The sequence below is a fragment of the Notolabrus celidotus genome, chromosome 5 (assembly GCF_009762535.1).
Source record: "Notolabrus celidotus isolate fNotCel1 chromosome 5, fNotCel1.pri, whole genome shotgun sequence".
In the NCBI taxonomy this organism is placed as follows: domain Eukaryota; kingdom Metazoa; phylum Chordata; class Actinopteri; order Labriformes; family Labridae; genus Notolabrus; species Notolabrus celidotus.
Window position 1 is genome coordinate 24178717 of NC_048276.1, and position 11709 is coordinate 24190425.

General features: G+C 40.7%; 1 protein-coding gene across 2 annotated transcripts in view; it reads right to left on the reverse strand.

Moving 5' to 3' along the window:
- Positions 1–11416, reverse strand: part of arhgap32b (Rho GTPase activating protein 32b) — a 181558-nt gene extending 170142 nt beyond the window's left edge. For both annotated transcript variants that reach the window (XM_034683589.1, XM_034683588.1), the window contains exon 1: positions 10895–11416. The gene's annotated coding sequence lies outside the window, so the exon portion shown is untranslated. The remainder of the gene's footprint in view (positions 1–10894) is intronic.
- Between the last annotated feature and the right edge of the window lie 293 nt (positions 11417–11709).

Below are 11709 nucleotides of genomic sequence, written 5' to 3' on the forward strand. Positions count from 1 at the left end.
AGCAGCGAGTAAGATTGCACCTCAGTCAACCGTCTATCGAATTATCAAGAACTTCAAGGAGAGAGGTTCAATTGTTGCCAAACAGGCTCCAGGGCGCCCAAGAAAGTCCAGCAAGCGCCAGGACCGTCTCCTGAAGGTGTTACAGCTGCGGGATCGGGCCACCACCAGTGCAGAGCTTGCTCAGGAATGGCAGCAGGCAGGTGTGAGTGCATCTGCACGCACAGTGAGGCAAAGACTTTTGGAGGAAGGCCTGGTGTCAAGGAGGGCAGCAAAGAAGCCACTTCTCTCCAGTAAAAACATCAGGGACAGACTGATATTCTGCAGAAGGTACAGGGACTGGACTGCTGAGAACTGGGGTAAAGTCATTTTCTCTGATGAATCCCCTTTCCGATTGTTTGGGGCATCTGGAGGAAGGCTTGTTCGGAGAAGACGAGGTGAGCGCTACCATCAGTCCTGTCTCTTGCCAACAGTGAAGCATCCTGAGACCATTCATGTGTGGGGTTGCTTTTCAGTCAAGGGAGTGGGCTCTCTCCCAATCTTGCCTAAAAACACAGCCATGAATAAGGAATGGTACCAGAACGTCCTCCGAGAGCAACTTCTCCCAACCATCCAAGGGCAGTTTGGTGATGAAGAATGCCTTTTCCAGCATGATGGAGCACCTTGCCATAAAGCAAAAGTCATAACAAAATGGCTCAGGGAACAAAACATTAAGATTTTGGGCCCTTGGCCAGGAAACTCCCCAGATCTTAATCCCATTGAGAACTTGTGGTCAATCCTCAAGAGGCGGGTGGACGATCAAACCTCACAAATTCTGACAAACTCCAAGCATTGATTATGCAAGAATGGACTGCCATCAGTCAGGATTTGGTCCAGAAGTTGATTGACAGCATGCCAGGGAGAATTGCAGAGGTCTTGAAAAAGAAGGGTCAACACTGCAAATATTGACTTATTGCATGAATTCTGTGTAATTCTCAATAAAAGCTTTTGATACTTATGAAATGCTTCTAATTGTATTTCATTATACCATAGAAACATCTGACAAAAACACCTAAAAACCCTGAAGCAGCAGACTTTGTGAAAATGTAATATTTGTGTCATTCTCAAAACTTTTGGCCATGACTGTAGAACTTGAACAGTTTTTTTCCTCTGTCGTATTTTACTCATATAAAACCTTAGCACAGACTCCAATGTGACTTACACGCTGTGGCCTCTAAGATTTCAATCAGCTATGAGCAGCCGCAGCGTCTTGTACCCTCTGCCTGTCCAGATAACAGCTAAGCCTGAAGTCACCACAGCAGGAAATCCAAAATCATTTCAGTCTCATCTATTGCACCACAGAGCTACACAGCTTTGGCCTTCAACTTTTGCAAAAGCATGATAGTCCAGATGACAAAGATTGTTGTGCTGCTATCCTCTTCAGAATGATGCTGTCACTTTGTTTCGTGACACAAAACCAATAAAATACTTTCTTTTACAGCTGTGGCTTTTGCCCCTTCATAAAAGACATGACTTAAAGTGCATCATCATCTAGACCACAAGTCTTAATGAGACGTGGACACGACCTCTGGGTCCTCGGTAAATGTTTTCCTGAATAGTCTAATTTGATTTATAAGTTACTACCACCTCAACCTGCTTCTTCTGCAAAACTTAGACACTGAACTTTCACTTAGCTTTCAAAATGATACTGTAAAGACCAGCAGGTGATGTCATACTGACTACCTCCAACAGCTCTGTATTTAACAGTTAGATACTGTAACAGAACAGGTAAAAGATGGACGACATGTCAGCTCCCCTAGAGTGAAGCCAAAGCATTTAGAGCTCCCCTTGGCGACTGGCTGCATATAGGTCATAAACTTTGCCTCCTCTATGTTAACAGATGAGAAATGGGTCAATCTATAAGACAAAATATACATCACATAACGTTCTCTCAAACATGGATTCATTCACAGTTCCTTCTTGTCATGCTGATAATGTAGATGTGTTTAGTTGTAATTGGTTGTTAAATGCTATATATGGGGCAGAAGAACATGATTGACATCTTTGTTGACAACTGAGGCCCCTGCGGCACTGTGTAACTGAATATCAGAGTAGTGAAGGAACCAAGGCTATAACAAGAGTCTGTGAATGCCAAGTCTGCTTCAAGCCGACATAAGAGTGCCTGTCACTGCAGGTGCATTCAAGGACCGTCATAAATGTGCAACACAGACCTTTCATGTCATTTTTCTGTGAATCAAGAGAATCAAAATACAGTCACAGTGGTCACATCAAGAATGTTTTCTTTAGATTTTTTTGTACGGACAGGCTGAATTATTTAATTTAAGATATTACACAAGCAAAAGTGTAAAAGGAGAGAAATGTTGACGATTTTAACACTTGGTACATCCCTGATACCGATATCTGATCGACTACATGAATTATTTAAAGAGTGAAGATGTTTTGGCAAAAATCAAAGACTAAAATGTTTTGAGTTTTCGTCAACTAAAACTAGACTAAAACTATAAAGGGCTGAAAAGACTAACATGTGACTAAAACTAACAGGCATTTTCGTCTTAAGACTAAGATTAAATCTAAAATAGTCGCCAAAATTAACACTGGCAGGAAGGCTCTATCAACCAATCTCAACCTATCAGACTCCAAAAGCAGACTCCACAAACTTCACCAGAGCGTTTCGTCAGCACATTTTTGGGGGGTTATTTGGCTTTGTTTTAGAACAGTGAGAGGGGGGGGGAGACTCTTTGTCCACCTTTCTATACAGTCAATGGTTTGGGTCTAATGTTTGTCTTTTATACAGTTGCATTCATCTGCTGCACAAAAACAAAGAAACTGTTCTAACTGGCAGTAATCACCTGGTATGACGTTCTTGAACGTGCCCACATATTCAGCTGGTCCATAAATCTAGATGTCACGTTTGTAAAAATACGATGATAAAGGCAGTAGAAACAACTCCATGTAAGCCTTTGATGAGTCATTTTTATTTAATGAGGCGTCTGTTTTTATTTTGTAGCTGATGAGATATTTTACAGCTTTAAATTTAACAATGACAGTTAATCAACAGCTTTACCGCCATATCAGCTGAGAACATAATGCTTGTCACAATTTGAGCATCATTATCCGTGAATTATTGTCTTAATCTGCAACTTAAACACAAATAACACTACTGCTGATGTCTACAAAACTCAAAATGGAATTATAACTGAGATGAAAATTGATGGTTGTAATAATTGTATCTAGCAATACAAGCAACTCATAAACTTTATAAGGTCCACACAGCACATATGGAACTCATAGTGCTGATTTAGGGCTGTCTCCTAAAAGTCAATGATTCATTCGCCTGTCGAGAGGAAACAGAGACGACTTGGGTTTTGTGGGTAAAATTTCACAACTTTTGATTTTTTGCTGTGTCATTGCACAACAAGCAAGCGTGACCTCTTAGTGTTGATTGTTCCCAAAGTTTTCATGAGGATCTGCATTATGCACAGAGGTCACATCCTCTCTCATACAAACAGACCTTTAGATTAAAATAAAAAAGGCAGGGTAAATCCAATCCAGATATGGTTTAAAAAGGGTGTCTTTGATGATATTTTTTGACGAACATGAAATGTGAGGAGGGGCTGTGAGAAAGCATGACTCTGTGTCTCTGTAGTCTCTGTGACGTCACCCACTGATTTCTGAAAATAAGTTTTTGGTTGTCGCCATGTTGGAAACGTTGATGTGGCCTAACTTTCTATCAACCTGACAGGAAAAGAGGTGGAGCTGACGCGGACTTTCATGCCAACCAGCAAAATTGCCCCAGCCTGCCAGTGAGATCAGTTGAACCCAAGCAGCAACCTCCGGTCTAAAAATATGAGTCCAATGTAGTTCATTGAGGATCCGCTTGAGGCTGGCTCCGGAAGTACCGGAAATCATATACACACCAATTCATGAAAGACAATATTTACAGAAGAAATAAACATGTTTACAGCCTGGTACAAAAGACGTGTAGTCTGGATAGCTCATTTCTCGATCTGCACACACTGTATGGGGGGTGAATTTTTTTCTAATGCAGCAATTTCGAAGATATTGAGATTACGAGTCTTCAAATGGCAGGCTCAACGCCCGCCTCTTTACCCCACAATCACTCGACAACAGCAATATGGCTCCCGACAACGGTTGGCCTCAAAACAGCTCTTCAGAAACAGACAGGTGACGTCACGGATCCTAAGTCCATATTTTATAGTCTATGGTTGAACCCCTACAAATCTATGCACAACTCTTCGCCTTTCTGTTATTTTATCAGATGTATAATAAAATAATTCCCCATTCAGTGTGTACAAATAAAAAATGAGCTATGTATCAAAAATAATTTTTGAACCAGGCTGTAAATGTGTTTAAATTTGCTAAATTGAGGAGTCCTTAGATTTTGAGGCCAGCCTCAAGTGGACACTTGAGGTACTGCAGTTTTGGCACTTCCAAATCAGCTTTGTTGTAATTCATAAACATTTTGACAATAAATCTCCATGACTAGTTCCATGACTTTTCCATGTCTTTGAGGTAAATTATCATGACCATGTATTCTCTGAAACATCTATGAAAAATCCATCCACCCAAGTTTAGTTTTGATTAGCTTTTTGATGCTAAAAACAGGATCATGCCTGACAGCTCTGTCTACAAACGCGGCTCCAGAATGAGTCACTAGGGTAATATGTTGGCGCTCATCCCTAGACTTTGCCTCAAAGCTTGTACAAAAACTGGGAAAAGGGCTTTTAGGTATCCTGCACCCTCAGCCTGGAATGTATTGCAGAATGGCTTGAAACTAAAGGAGCTGGTGTCACTGAATGTTTTTCAATCTAAAATGAAAGACCTTGAAGTTGAATCTTTAGAATGTCGTTGGTTTTAGTGTATCTTGTTACAACTGCCTCCTAGGTAACGGCTCTTTCTGGGACAAACGTGCTTGTAAAGTGTACTTCAGTTCTCTGTGTGTCTATGTCTGTGACTTGTGGTTTTTTTCTGCTGACTGTCTTGGCCAGGTCTCCCTTGGAAAAGAGATATTTGATCTCAATGGGACCAACCTGGTTAAATAAAGGTATAATAAAATAAAATTCACTCTTATGCATTCAGAGAAGATGTTTTGTTCATACCATTAAATTGTCATTACAGATTTTTCTTAATCAATCTCACCTCTACCATGATCACGTATACTGTAACGGATATGTGGAAAAAAAATGGAAATTTCCATTACATTGTCATTTTCAAATTCCCTGTCTTTTCCAGGTTTTTCTCGCCCATTCAAACCCTGTTATTGTTCTGTGCACTGCTCTGATTTCAGGTCACGATTCCTTCAGAGTTTATTATTTACAGGGATTTTTATTAGGAGCTGATCTGTCCTCAGAGGTCTCCTCCTCTCCAAAACAAACAGTCCCTCCATGTAAAAACTAATGAAAACACTACATAAAGCAGTTTCTCTGATGCTCTTTAGCAGATTTTTACTGAGTGTTTCCACCAACTCCACTCAGTAGATGTTTAAAACCCTTCAATCGGTAAGATTGTGCAGCTTCAAATGACCATAATCCTGAAAGTGACGGTGACTTCACTGCCACTGAAGGAAAACTATCACCCAAAATGTTTTAATGTCCAGTGTGCAAGCTTCAAACTGAGACTAGCTGTTGATAGGATGTTAAATCTACTCAAACAGGAAGCAGAATGTCCAAACTCTGTTACCAGTAACTACTTTCATTGAATCACGGCCCAGTTTCAAGATTGTTTCACCGCCCAAGTCTAGCTGTGGCTGTATTTTCTGAACAGACATTGGATGTTTTGTCAAATAGTCTTTAAAAGGAGTGGCGTTTTTTATTCCCAGCAGCAGGACCAAGTGTTGTGAAAAATGGGTTCAGGAAAGTACAAAGCAGAGACAAACAGGCTTTTTTATAAGAAGGATAACAAACTGGAGTGGAGAGCTGGACCAAAATAACAAGCACCAACATGCAAGGAGCACAGTTGTACAAATGCAGATAAGATTTGAGTGTTTGTTTTGAGACACAGTCACAGAAAAGCCAACTGGTGCAGGTATGCCCCCCCCCCCCACCACGCTGCAGCAGAACACGCCGCACTGAACCATGAACCTTAACAGCTAAACACATAATGAAGCATGGCTTGTAAACTCTTCCAACCTGATCACAGAGGAGCGCAGACGTAATGGGTTTTAGAGGCGTGTTACTTCAACTAATTAGTCACTGACTGAGAAATGTGCACAAGGGAGATGATTGGACAACACTGTGTCCTCTTGGGAAAGCTGTGAACATAGTGCCCTTCAGCAAGGCAGTCACTTCACACTGGAGATAACATATGCTTCAGCTGCAGCTGGGATACAGATAGTAATACGTGTAGATCCCTCCCTGTTTGGAGTTAGTTTGCCTTGTTAAGTAAGGATTAAAGGCGACCATGCATATCTGATTAAAACGAATCTAATACAGAGGGTGAAGCATCAGACTGATCAAATAACATGAGAGGCAGAGGCCAGCTTTTCAGACACTCCCTCTTGGATTACACATCATTTAGGATTCAACATTCCTACTTAAATCAATTTAAAAGAGAACGCCTAATTAAAATAACAAGTAGAGTAGCTCTCCTCTGATCAAACACATGACAGCATCCTCTGTGACGCAGGGACCCTTCTGTAGGTGCTGATGTTGGAATATTTTCAAAGTTAATAACGCATCTGTCTGAAGATGAAGAGCTCGCAGGCAGACCGAGATAAGTCACAAACCAGACTACAGCAGCAACAAAGGACCAGTATTACTGTCTTATCATTTTCACAATTAATCACACAATCACTAAGAGTCCAAAGATAGTCATTGTAATTTCCAAGAGTCCAAAGTGACATCTTCAAATTGCTTCTTTTGTCAAACTAACAACCCAAATAGATCAACTCTTCAATAATTGGCTTGAAAGACAAAGAAAAGCCCGACATCACAGAGCTTTGTTTTTTCTGTCTCTGACTCCAAATAACCTCCGAGCTTTGATACCGTCTCTGTCTTGCATTATCAGTTCCAATAAGCTATATGTGAGAAGCATACATTTATAAAAGCTGTTAATATGAATTAATCTGTCCTCCACGTCCTCTGAGAGTTTGCCAGCTGTCTAGCTGAACTTAACAAAAGATAACAACTTAGAGCAGAGCATTGTAAATAACAAAAAAAATATTTTCCCTTCAACTGACTTTGTGTAACAAATTGGAAAGATAGGATAATGTTTGAGCTTGGGTTCAGTCTCTAAAAAAATGGTCAGTATGTGGACCGTGTATTCATTTTGGGGGTGCCAAATGACTCCTTTTTTAAATTGTGATTCATCGCATGATTATCCAGTTAACTCGCGGTTAATCTCGAATTAATCGCATACTGGGGCGCTGGTGGTCTAGCGGTCTAAGCGCCCCACGTATAGAGGCTACAGTTCTTGTCGCAGGGGTCGCCGGTTTGACTCCCGCCCTGTCGACCATTTGCTGCATGTCTTCCCCCACTCTCTACTCCCCACATTTCCTGTCTCTCTTTAGCCGTTCTGTCATTAAAGGCAAAAATGCCCCAAAACATAACTTGCATACTTTTCATGTCTTGTAAATGTGCATTGGAGGGATATTTATTAAGGTTTTAACACTCTTATCAACATTAAAGTGGACAAATATTGTCTTGCAATAGTATGTCTATTATTATACTCAATCCAAAACAATGATAAACACAGTCCAGAAAATTATCCAGAATAACCTCAAAGGTACTCCCTGCTCCAAAAATATACTGCAAGCATAAAATGGCAAACTCAAGCCCAACAAGCAACAACAGATGGGCATATTTACCAGAGTGTAACATTATTAATAATAACACAATGTAGTGTCCAACTTTATAAAGGAAGGTTGACTCAACACCCTTGCTTTCTATCACTCAAAGATTACTCAGATTCTTCAAATTTGAGGCAAATAATCTCACATAGTTGTGTCTCACATGGGGGAAAGTAGGATATGCTGGAAAGTTTGACACCTGCACAACTTGGGTGAGGAGGAGGGATCTCTGCATCAGCTGGACTTGACTTCAGGTGGTATTTGAGACCAAGGACTCTGGAGGTAACTCAATTTACATCAACAGTAAATGCAAATAACCGTAGTTTGTCCAGATAACCAACCGGCAGGGCTTCGAAGGTGAAGTTGCCATTCAAAAGACCTGTTTCTGTATCCATATCTAAGTACTATGAATTTTGACCCCAAACAAACATCATCTGTTCAAGTCCTTCTACACTTGAGCTTAGAAGATGTAAATGTTGCCACTGTATTATGTTACTTTTTGCATTTATGTGGTGTCGGAGATGTAGTTAACTGTCTGCAACTGTCTTTTGAAAAAGTCTGTATTCTACCGTGTAAATTAATGCCTTTTAATTTCACAGCAGTACTGCAGTGTGCCTTTAGTTTTTCTACCCCTTTAATAAAAAGTAGGAAGCACAACAAGCCTGAGGGAGCCAAAGGGAACCTGTATGTGATCGATGCAAAAGCTGCATTCACGTGGTGTCGGACACATAGGAAAAAACAAGTTTCCTAGTTGGAAGGTAAGAATTTGGCATCAGCATTAGTTGTTGTCCACAAGGAGTGACCTAGACTCCTTAGAAAGTAATCTATGAACATAAGTATGGAATTTAACCCTTAATAATAAATCAGGTGTGTTCACTGAAGTAATATGTTATTACTTATTATGATTAAACCACTCAAATAATGTTAAACCTAGGGTTGCAAAATTCCGGGGATTTTCAAAGTTGGAAACTTTCCATGGGAATTAACAGGAATTTATGGGAATAAACAGGACTAAACCAGGAATTTACTAAATTGAAGGTTGGCTCTTAATAGGGAACTTAGATATAGTTGGGGAAAATATATTTTAGCATATTCCTGACTAAAACAACCAGATTTCATGCAAGCACAGTCGAATATCTATGCTATTTCTCAATCACATGCACATAGCACACTGCTCACTGCAGGGCTATTGAGACCACGTCCCCTACATGCACTTTTTATTTGCATGTTGAATGGGACTTTTTTGGGATTGCATTTTTGTTCATTTTTAAATGGATTTGGTCAGGGGAATGAGTAATATTTAGCTCAATATTCATATTTTGGACTTCAATGAAAAAATCAATTGTTCAATAAAATATTTAACACTTAATAAAGTTCTACTTATATATAAATCTGTTTTAATTTTATTATTTTGGATGGATGTCTGCTTATAACAAAATAATTATTTGTGCTTGGATATGATACAATGTTACAATGTTACAATGTTACAATGTTACAATGTTACAATGTCATTTAGCAGACGCTTTTATCCAAAGCGACGTACATACGAGAACAAGAACAACACATGAAGAGATCTAGACAAGAGGAAACAAGATCAGTAAGAGTAACAAAGTGCTTCAAGTCCATTTGGGTGCAGGTACTGCCAAGCAGTGTTTTATTTTTTTATAGTAAAATAAGGAACCTCTACAATGAAGCAAACCATTTAAGACCTTCCATTATCTTCATCAACAATTAACTCGTCATCACCACAATAATGACCAAAGTACCAAGTGCTGGGTCACTCCAGACCTGAACACAGATTCCCAGAGTAGAGCAGGACAGTGCGAGTCAACTGTAGCTGGAAGACATGGTCTGCCACTGGGGACAACAGTGGAGAACAGTCTAGCTAAGTGCATAGTGTTTCCTAAAGAGCTGGGTCTTTAGCTGTCTTTTGATAGGAGAGAGGGACTCTGCAGATCAAATGGAGTTGGTCAATTCATTCCACCATTTATAATGTTTTTATGTTTTGTAGAAGATTTTAGGGGATGATAACTTTCCATTAAATTCCCATAATTTTCAATTTGGAATATTTCCAAATGTCCCTTGCTTAACTTCTGATGGAAATTTGCTGGAAATTTCCACCCCTTTGCAACCCTAGTTAAACCTGACTTTCCCAGTAGAAAGCACTTGAACACACCAAGGCCAGTAGAACGATTTCTCAACTCAAGAACAGTTTCTTCCCCCAGGCTGTCACTCTGATGAACTCTAAACCATAACAGTGCCATACCTGTCAGATAAATCCTCTCTGTAAACATACATGTAAATATACAATGCAACATTTCTCCAAGCAGAATTCCATATTTCTATTTATTTTATTATTTAACTACTATTTTTTTTATGTAAAAACTACCTCTGTTACTCACCACTGCACTTTATCATATTATTTTAGCCTTTACATATTAGTCATGTCTACTTGTTGTTCTTTTGTATTTATAGCTGAAGTTATTGTTATCATATTTTTATTTGTATGTCTTATTCTTATGCCTTGTACAAAGAGAGCACAGTTTACGAAAGTCAAATTCCTTGGGTGTTCAACTATACCTGGCCAATAAAGCTTATTCTGAACTCTGAAACTGTCAGAGGAGCACCTGAACGCAGCATTGGACCCCCAGTTGAGCCACCCAAGTCAAACAGTCTTGACACGCCCCTGCATATCAGACAGTGGCTTTAAAGCCGAAAACAATAAAAGCTTGAATATTATAGAAAAACATGTCATGTCCAACATCACGTTGTCAGAGGGCCCTTAACTCAAAGCAAAGTTTAACTGCCCTCATTTTGAGCCGGGTCCTGCATGCTGTTCTACCGGCTAGGATCTGCCAACTCGTGCGAGCTATGACGAGCAGGGGAGACGTTGGTTATACCCCCCTACACACACACACACATACATACATGCATACACACACACACACACACATGCGCGCCGTCTCACACAGCAGATTTCTCTGTCTGGCCACTAAACACCCCTCACAGTCCGACACAGCGTTATCTCTCAGAGTGATGTGAAGCCCAGCAGGGCAGACCTGGACCGTCAGCAGTGTGTGAGTTGTGTACCTCTGTGTTAGTGGTCGAGCCTGTGGCCGTTGACCACCGTTGGTCGCTGAGATAAGCTTAGCTTTCACTGTCTCCGTCTGCTGCTCCACCGCTGTTCAATCCCCTCCTCATCACAGCTCAGACCAGCAGACTCAAACACGTCAGGCTGGAAGTATTTGATAGATTTCTCAAAAAGCTCTCCAGGCTGAAGAAAAAACGGCGCCAGTGGTATTCACAGTGAGGTTAACCCCAAACAAAAACGCTCCCCCGGGACGGCACGGCTCTCAGTCAGCGTGCAGTCAGTGGGTCTCTTCTCCTCTTCTCTGGGGTTCGAATAAAGACCAATCTCGTCCTTTACAAACTCAGTCCCTTTCGAAGCGACTATCCGACTAATGTGGCGTTTCTCATGAGTAACAGGATGCTGTTTCCCGGTTAAAACTTGTAGAGAGGTTCTCCGGTGTGAGTAACTCAATAAAGAGCACACCACGGAGTGAATCCTGATCCTGACTGGAGCAGAGGAGCAGCGCTATCACTGTGCTGCGTTCAAGGGCCGTCGGATGAATCCAGCAGACTAAGAAAACGGAACAATATAAAGAGCGATTCCTCAACATGTAGGCCAACTCCAGGTGACAAAGAGTGGTAATTTGGCTGTAGCGTCCCACTATCCCCTTCTGTATGCATACTTGGCAATTTGGATATACTCAGAACAGACTCAAAACAAATCACAACACCCCTTCTTGTGGCTCATACTCTATAGTTCTCAAATCTGTCTTGTTGCCGGTGAAATAATGGCACAAAACACATCAACCCCCCCCCCCCCCCCCCCAATGTATTAA